General features: G+C 49.5%; 1 long non-coding RNA gene across 1 annotated transcript; it reads right to left on the reverse strand.

Moving 5' to 3' along the window:
- Positions 1-1,150: 1,150 nt before the first annotated feature.
- On the reverse strand, positions 1,151-3,955 carry LOC146063195 (uncharacterized). Its single transcript, XR_014471552.1, has 2 exons — positions 1,757-3,955; positions 1,151-1,449 (listed from the first exon to the last, which is right to left on the reverse strand). It is a non-coding gene; the product is annotated as an uncharacterized LOC146063195 (long non-coding RNA).
- Positions 3,956-8,170: the final 4,215 nt, after the last annotated feature.

Raw genomic sequence — 8,170 nt, forward strand, 5'->3', positions numbered from 1 at the left:
TGGGAAGAAACCGGAGTGCCCGGAGTAACCCCACTTAAACACGGAGAACGTACAAACTCTGCACAGTTAGGGTCATAGTGGGAACTGAACCCACGACCCGAGCTGTGAAGTAATGCCAACCATCACACCATCCGTGCTGCCCCCACAGTACGCAGTAAGCTAGTACTAGGCACATATAGCAATGCCATAGGCAGGCAGCGATAGGCGGCCCTGCATACCTGGCGCTGCTGCCCACAAACCATTTCCCTGGTGGTCCAGCGGGAGCGAGTGGCAGACCAGTCGTCCGCTTGTAAGTGCAGTCGGCGATCTGCCCCGCCGAACTGCTGCAGCCGCAATGCCCCGCAAGCGCGATTGCGCGCGCTCCCAGCAGGGAGCGTGTTACCGTGTCAGGTTCCCGGAGTCCGGTGGCGGCTGTATGCTCCCCAGTGCCCGGGGGCCACTGCAGGTCCCCACCCATGAGTGGCGATGCAGCTCCGGACCCGGGTGATGAAGCCAGCAGCACAGGGGTCTGTGCAGACCCCCAGTGCTGCTGCTCTGTCACTGACAGAGTCAGTGTAAAAGAAAAAATTAAAAATAAAATATAAAAATGAAGTTAGGCTGCTAAAATAGCAGCCCCTCTAGTCTAGTAGGTGCATCTGGCTCCTGCCAGCAACCGAAAAAACTGAGCTTCCTGGCAGGAGGCGGGGTAGAGGAGCCCGGCTGCCTGGGAGGCAGTTCAAGTTTAACCTCTAGGGTGCTGGTGCTCTCCCATCTCCTTACTACCCACTGTAACGCTGTGGCCCCTGATGTCTCCCGAAGGAGAAAAAAATTTACTGCGATTGGCTCACTGTGGCCATCTTTAATTTAAAAAATGGTGCTGTGAGCAAGTCAATCATATCATTTTTAAATAGGTTATGCATACCACTCAGTCAATGGGCAGATCCCATGGTACCAGCCACTGCATGTCTGGCAGCAGTGGGTCCTGTAAATATTTGGAGCAGCGCTTTGTTCACTGGATCAGGATTTGCAGTTTTTTTTATTTTACTTACCCTGGGATAAGACAACAGATCATCTTGGATACTGGAGAAGAGGACTGACCGGTGCTGGAACAAGGTGAGCATGTAGTGTAAGACATGCATGTATTTATATAGTAAAGCTGTACGGTCTAGGATGTTGATACTTTAATATTTATTTTACAAGAGGATGACAGGTACAAGCAGGCCCTTAAAGTCCAAAATGCTACTTGTGGTACCCATGCGGGGCAGCCTTGCTGGGATCTGTAATACCACTGTGAAGAATATAACTTTGAAATCTATTTTTCCACAAAGCTGCTATCAACTGGAAAATAGGGCCCCATATATTGGTATCCGATTTTCACCATACTGTTACAGATACAGTATTCCACTCGGGCAGAACAGGTTGGCTTAGAAACCTCTCCAAGCTGCAGGATACACACAATGCATTTGTATCCTGTTAAGATATTAAAAAAAGGGTCATACAGTTACAGAATTATCACAAAGCACCATGCAAAAAATGAATACATAACAATACTTGTTAAAATTGATGCACCTAAATTCACTGCACATGGCAACACCGTGAGGGATACTCAGATCTGATCGCAGATAACCGCCAATCTGCGTCATTTACATGTACAGGGCAGGGTGGCGATTACCTGACCACAAGGCTCTGCAATTTAACAGCCCAGAAGTCTGAACAACCCCCAATGTTAAAAGGGACCAAACAACTTAATTAATTGGTTTTCACTTTGGAAAAATACCCCATTAGGAAAGACACTTAACGACACCTCGTCGCTTGCAGCAGTTGTAATCAGCAGTTCAGGAGCAGCTGACAGTGTACAGTACATTGCTTCTATTTCAGGTGTGCTCCAGTGCAGTCCATTATACCATGCAGATCAAGGTGTGTTCTTCATCCTTTGATTATTTGCCACTCTGTTACAAAGCACCAATGGGAAACGTTGAGAAAATAAGAGATAGAAGATACAAAACTATGGAGGAACAAATAGGTGTTAAATAGGTGTATGATAAAAAATAAAGGGGCAAATGCAGATATAAGAGAAGGAAAATACTTAGAAAGTGCAGTGTTATAGGGAATCCTTTGATACACAAGATGTGTTAAAGATCTCATAGTGGGCACACACGGTGCGATTTTTCTTGCAATTCAATCCAGATTGAGATTGAATTGAACGGTACGCAAAATGCATTTGAATTTTACTATATAGTACAGATCTTTGATTTACACTACACGGGAGCATGGAATGTGCATCGAATGCTGCTAAAAGCATTCGATTTCAATTCTATTTTGCTTACCTGATCAGTGACGCTATTTTGATCGGTGATGTAAGCAGCAGGCTCGAGGATGTTCGCTGAGGTTCGGGAGGACTCAGGCTCCTGAGCACTCCCGAGTTCCCCCGACCATCCCCGAGCCTGCCGCCTACATCACTGCTGCAAATGACGGCAGTGGAGCTCCGATGTACGATCGCTGGAGCGGGCGCAGACAGGAGGGGGTGACCCCTAAAGGTAGTGCGCCAGTGGTGCTCTGCTGGAGACACCACTGGCGCGCACCTACCGCATAGTGGTATGCCCGGAAATTTTCCGGGACATACCACTCAGGTGGTTAAAGCTTTCAGATTTTAGTTGACATTTTGCTCTTTTTTCCCCCTTTTGCTTCGTTCAGAGACCCTATTCCCGACCGGAGGTAAAAATCATACTTGGTGGTTTACTTGGCATCTCACACAAATGAGTTCTAATATGTATGTACAAATGCTGCCTTTCTCATCTAGCCTCCGCACATAGGGGGAAATATACTAAAGGGAATTTGTAAAAAAATTGGTTTATTTGTATCCAGAAATACACTTATTTTTGACATTTACTATCCCGAAAATATGGCAATTCGTATTCGTATTGATAGCACATCAATACGAATTGCCGTGTCAAAAATAAGTATATTTCTGGATACAAATAAACCAATTTTTTTTTACAAATTTCCGTAAGTAAATTTCCCCCATAAAGTCTGATTCAGTATGGGTTGTAGTTCTGTGAGAAATCACAAAAGTACAACCCGCTGCAGTAGCATTTGGGAGTTGCCTAGTACAGGGCAAGGCTGGCCAGCATACCAGGTCCCACCAGGGAATCCAGTAGCGGGACAGCCATTTTTTTTGTCGTAGCAGCTGCATCAAGCAGCCACCACACGAATAGACCACTAGACCGAATGCCGGCAACACTGGTCGCCACCCCTGCAAAGCTTGATTGCCGCCCTGTAACCACCCTTCATCATCCCATAGACCGCGGTCGCATTTTTTGCAATGTGTTCGTTCACATTTTCAAAAATCCCGATTTGCACATTTTGAAAATTTAGCAGGCCAAGCTGAACCGGGGCCGTAATTTATCACCAGCTCCCACGCAACGCGGCAAACACAAAGCTTTTTCTTTCCTCAATGTGTCTTATGTGCAATGCTATGAAATAAAAAACAAAAAAACGTAACGGTAGCTAAGAATCAACAACAAATAACATGAAGACTATTCATTATTCACGATGGGAGATGGACTCCATAAAGAGAAGAGCTGGAAGCAGTGTGGTAGCATGATGTGTTTACATTGCTTTCTGGTCCAGAACCAAAAAAAAAAAAAAAAAAACAGTTTGTAACAAAGAGGCTAATTAAACAGTAACGCCCTCTAGCTTGAACCATTGATCCACAATATCCCTTCCACCTGCATCAATGACCCAGCACACCGCCTAGGAAAACCATTTCCATCCTTACACTCCAGAAATGCAACAAATGTCTACGGGAACACATACACGGGTCAATCCTATTCGGTGCAAGGGATTGAACCGCATAGAAATTCTGGCAAAGGCACCAAACTGTAGTCTTGCAGATGGGTACTTGTATATTATCACGGCGCCCATCGCATACCACTAAATGTGATTTTTAATTGTACAAGCACCCTGATGGGTGCATACAATGTTAAATGCCCCCCCCCCATTTGTCAACACGACCCCCACTATCAATGCCAACCCGAAGCGTGACGAGCGCAGCGAGCCCGCGAGGGGCGACGTTACGCGTCCTCCGACCTTTTCATATCCCCACTATCCACATCGGCATGGAGTTGATTTTATATAGTGTGGTGAGCGCAACGAACCACCGAGCCCGAATTGTGGCGAGCCCTGCGAGGGGACGCAGAATACATGTAAAGTAATCCACGCCCCCTCACGGGCTCGATGCGCTCGCCACACTATCTAAAATAAACTCCACGCCGACGTGGATAGTGGGGGTATGAACAGGTCGGAGGACGCGTACCGCCACCGCTTGCCACGCTTTGGGTTGGCGTTGATAGTGGGGGTGGCGTTGACAATGGGGGTACATTTAACATTGTAAGCACCCATCAGGGTGCTTGTACAATTAAAAATCACATCTGATCGCATTGCATCACATGCCGCTATATTGCATGCAATGCGATCAGATGCAGTACGATCAACATCGTGGGCGCAGTGATAATACACAAGTACCTGCAGATGTCTTTAAGCCCAGACAAGGGGACACACATTTAATAGGATCTACACACACACACAGCCTTTCATATACAGAAATTTTGGTACTTCTGTAGTTTCACGGCGCCGCCGCGCGCACACTCTGGCTCAGAAACTTGGCAGACTGCCAGAGGCTCTGATTAACCGTGCGCGTGCCGCTCTAGCTCAGACAGAGTGTGCTCGCGCCGCTGTAGCTGTACTGACAGCTACGTAAACAGCGTGGCGGCCGGGCAGCAGCGCGCTGCCCAGGCAGGTCACTGTGGTACTTGTAGTTCCACAGTGAAATAGGCAGCGCCTGGGCACCGCTGACAACAATGGGGGCAAGTGGACACACCCCGGGCACAACGCTGACGTGCCGGGGCTTGTAAAGTACTCACCCCGGCACACCTCTGTGTCCCCCATGTACACGTTAAATTCAATGGCTTGCAGCCTAGATCTAGGCGCTAATGCGCCTGGATTCACACTCCCTGCAAGCCGCAAAGGAGGAGGGGGGCGCCTGGATTTAGGCGCAAAACCCTCTGAATCCAGGCGCCTTGAAAGCCGCTAAGAAGGAGGGGGGCGCCTGGATTTAGGCACAAAACCCTCTGAATCCAGACGCCTTGAAAGCCGCTAAGAAGGAGGGGGGCGCCTGGATTTAGGCGCAAAACCCTCTGAATCCAGGCGCCTTGAAAGCCGCTAAGAAGGAGGGGGGCGCCTGGATTTAGGCGCAAAATCCAGGCACCCTGGGAGCCGCAAAGGTGGTTTAGCATCTAAATTTAGACGCGAAAGCGTCTGGATTTAGTTAGGTGTAGGGGTACATCTAAATTTAGACGCAAAAGCATCTAAATTTAGCTGGGTTTAGGGGTACACTATTAAAACCCATCCACAGTGGCAGTAGTCGACGCAACAGCTGTCGACTGTGTAAATCCCACTATCCACGCCCACCCGAAGCGTGGCGAGCGCAGCGAGCCCCGCGAGGGGACGCTGACACCTGTGAAGCCCGCGAGGCGACGCGGATACCTTCACAGCTATCCGCGTCCCCTCGCGGGCTTCACAGGTGTCAGCGTCCGCTCGCCTCGCTGCGCTCGCCACACTAATCTATTCTCAACTCCACGCCGACGTGGATAGTGGGGGTATGAAAAGGTCGTAGGACGCGTACCGCTGCGCTCGCCACGCTTCGGGTGGGCGTGGATAGTGGGATTTACACGGTCGACAGCTGTTGCGTCGACTACTGCCACTGTGGACGGGATTTAATAGTGTACCCCTAAACCCAGCTAAATTTAGATGCTTTTGCGTCTAAATTTAGATGTACCCCTACACCTAACTAAATCCAGACACTTTCGCGTCTAAATTTAGATGCTAAACCACCTTTGCGGCTCCCAGGGAGCCTGGATTTTGCGCCTAAATCCAGGCGCCCCCCTCCTTCTTAGCGGCTTTCAAGGCGCCTGGATTCAGAGGGTTTTGCGCCTAAATCCAGGCGCCCCCCTCCTCCTTTGCGGCTTGCAGGGAGTGTGAATCCAGGCGCATTAGCGCCTAGATCTAGGCTGCAAGCCATTGAATTTAATGTGTACATGGGGGACACAGCGGTGTGCCGGGGCGAGTACTTTACAAGCCCCGGCACGTCAGCGTTGTGCCCGGGGTGTGTCCACTTGCCCCCATTGTTGTCGGCGCTGCCTATTTCACTGTGGAACTACAAGTACCACAGTGACCTGGCAGCGCGCTGCTGCCCGGCCGCCACGCTGTTTACGTAGCTGTCAGTACAGCTACAGCGGCGCGAGCACACTCTGTCTGAGCTAGAGCGGCACGCGCACGGTTAATCAGAGCCTCTGGCAGTCTGCCAAGTTTCTGAGCCAGAGTGTGCGCGCGGCGGCGCCGTGAAACTACAGAAGTACCGAAATTTTTTTCAACTCTGCTTTCCATGGGATTGAGCCTGTTGAAATGCTGTAGATTTACACCTTATTTAAATTACACAGTTAAGGCCCCCATACACTATGCGATTTGGGCACGATTTCACCCGATTCGGGCCGTGAAATCGGCCCAAATTGCACTTTTAGACATCCGACCCCAATCCGATGCGCACGGGACCGCAGATCGGACAGGCTGCACATAAGATTTGCTAAATCTTATGTGCAGCCCGTCTCCATAGCCGTGCTGGTGACGGCAGCGGACAGGGGATGCCGCCTAATATAGAGCCAGACAGAGGGAGCAGGGGGAGACTGCATAGGGAGCCAGGCAGGAGGAAGCTTAGCTGTTGCGGTGAGGTGACAGCGGGAGCAGGGCGCCGGGCAGGGAGAAGACGCTGGCTGCCGGGCACTGGGCAGCGGCGGGAGCCGGGAGAAGCAGAGCACGTGAAAAAAAAATGCCCATACAGATGACAAAGAAGCCATTGATTGGCTGAGACCTGAGAGAGGTCTCAGCCAATCAATGGCTTCCTAGTCATCTGTAGTCTGTAGTCCCCCTGCATGACTCCCTCCTCCTGCAGCTCCCTGGGGACTGCATATGATAAATCCATTTATCATATGCAAACCTTGGCACATCAAGTGCCTAATCGTGTCCCCTCCTCCCGGGGGGCTGCAGGGGAAATGAGGTCCGACTTGTCCCTAGGACAAGTCGGACTAATGTATGGGGGCCTTTAGTCTGGGCATCACTGGGATTTGATGCAATTTACCACTCAGACATATCCCTGATGACACTACAAGATGAAATGCATCGGATTTTATTGTTTGCGGGTGACCCCTGTTCTGTTGCTTTGGTAAGGTGGAGAACAAGGTCTTTCCGAATGAAAGTCATTTCACACCATTTTATTTTGGATTCTTGGTAACAGGAAATCTAAACCGGTAAGGCTGCCAAAAATACTGTATTGTAATGCAGGGTTCTAGAATGAAAACAAGTACGTTATATGTAGCAGGAAATAGGAAGATATACCCAACTAGGGTACAAGTCTATGTAGATAGTGACTAGTAAATAGACTATTCCCTACCAATAACCCCAGTCAAGTTCTACACCAATACTTACTTTTAATCCTCATATCTCTAAGTGGGCACCTTTTAGGAAACCAGTCTATGGGATTACTGACCGTGAGAAAAAAAAAACAAAAAAACTAAATTAAACACACACCCTCTCACAATGGACAAAATCTAGAAAATGACCCTGTTGGTGGTACCTGAGGCTTAAAGTTGAGAACCACAGATCTCCAGTACCCCTTCCACCTGCAGCAATGGCCCAGCACACTGCCTAGTACTAACACCCCTATCCTTACATGCACACCAGGGTTCTCATACTGTCTGACTCGCAAAGCAATGGTTTTCGCTGCTTTGCGAGCCAACTAACACCACCAGCACCCCTGCAAATGGATGTTTTGCATAAACATCCATCTGCAGACTTGTGCTGGGGACCCAAAATCATTTGATGGTAACCGACCATCGAATGATTTCGGGAGCGCTTGCTAATCTAACTCATTCCGGTGACTAAGTTCAGCGGGGCCCTGCTCCATTAACAGGGCAGGCAGCTGACATCCGGTGAAGTCAGCCGCCTGCCTGCGCAAGGCAGGAAACTGCCCCGTTTGCATGGGGATGCCCAGCATTTTACTGGGTGCACCCAGCATTTTGTGGGTACGCACAAGAAACTCTGTGAATGCCCCCCACCCCTGCTGCAAGCACCTCTTAAA

This window comes from Crinia signifera, chromosome 3 (assembly GCF_055691185.1).
Source record: "Crinia signifera chromosome 3, ASM5569118v1, whole genome shotgun sequence".
Taxonomy (NCBI): Eukaryota; Metazoa; Chordata; class Amphibia; order Anura; family Myobatrachidae; genus Crinia; species Crinia signifera.